We start from the raw sequence: 918 nt of genomic DNA on the forward strand, positions 1-918 counted from the left end.
GCTCATTTGTGTGCACAACTCCACAAACCCACATGGGATATCGGACATCTTTAGTATCTTAAGAATTTGATATGTGCTGGGTGTGGTGTGCCACTCCTTTAGTCCCAGCACTTGGGGAGACAGAAGCAGGCAGGTCTCTGTGAGTTTGAGGCCTCCCTGGTCTACAGAGGGAGTCCAGGACAGCCCAAGGTACACAGAGAAATCCTGTCTCAAAAAACAAACAAACAAACAAAAAAGAATTTAAGGTGCTCACTTTGGTAACACATCTACTAAAATTGAAACTGTAGAGATAAATTGAAACCAAAATTTACATAAAATTGAAACCAAAAGATTAGCATGACCCCTGTACAAGGGTGACACACAAATTCATGAAGATTTCTTTTTTTTTCTTCAAAAAAAATGGCTGTAAAAAAAAAAAGAATTTAAGAAATAAACATGCGCAGCCAGGCATAGGTGTCCCCATGCCTTCAATCCAAGCACTGTGCAGGCAGAGGCAGGCAGATCTTTGTGAGTTCAAGACCAGCCTGGTGTACAAAGTGAGTTCTAGAACAGCTAGTGCTGTTACGTAAAGAAACCCTGTCTCAAACAAACAAACAAACAAACCCCTCAAAAGAAATAAATATGATTAATTTATTCATTCATTCATTTTGTTGAGCTATTTAGAACAATGCTCGTAGCATTTCTATTAGTTCCTGCAAAGCACACATCCAGGCAAACACGTTAAGGACACGAATGACAATTTTCACACCTCCATACGTCTTTTAAGTGTTTGGTGGGAGTCAGTGCCCTGAACACTTGTGTATCCCCATAGCAATACAGACTTCCTATGCCTGAGGAGGAGGGCTTTAGGACCGTTTTTTGACCAGATCACAGCCTTCCCATTCCTGGCAAGTTGGGCTTTGGAGTCATTGCCATGAA

At 41.3% G+C, this 918-nt stretch overlaps 1 pseudogene; it reads left to right on the forward strand.

The window, feature by feature from the left end:
- Positions 1 to 245: 245 nt before the first annotated feature.
- On the forward strand, positions 246 to 388 carry LOC129682412 (U6 spliceosomal RNA; annotated as a pseudogene).
- The last annotated feature ends 530 nt before the right edge of the window (positions 389 to 918 follow it).

Source organism: Psammomys obesus, unplaced genomic scaffold (assembly GCF_907164565.1).
Source record: "Psammomys obesus unplaced genomic scaffold, mPsaObe1.curated_primary_1811, whole genome shotgun sequence".
NCBI classification, from domain to species: domain Eukaryota; kingdom Metazoa; phylum Chordata; class Mammalia; order Rodentia; family Muridae; genus Psammomys; species Psammomys obesus.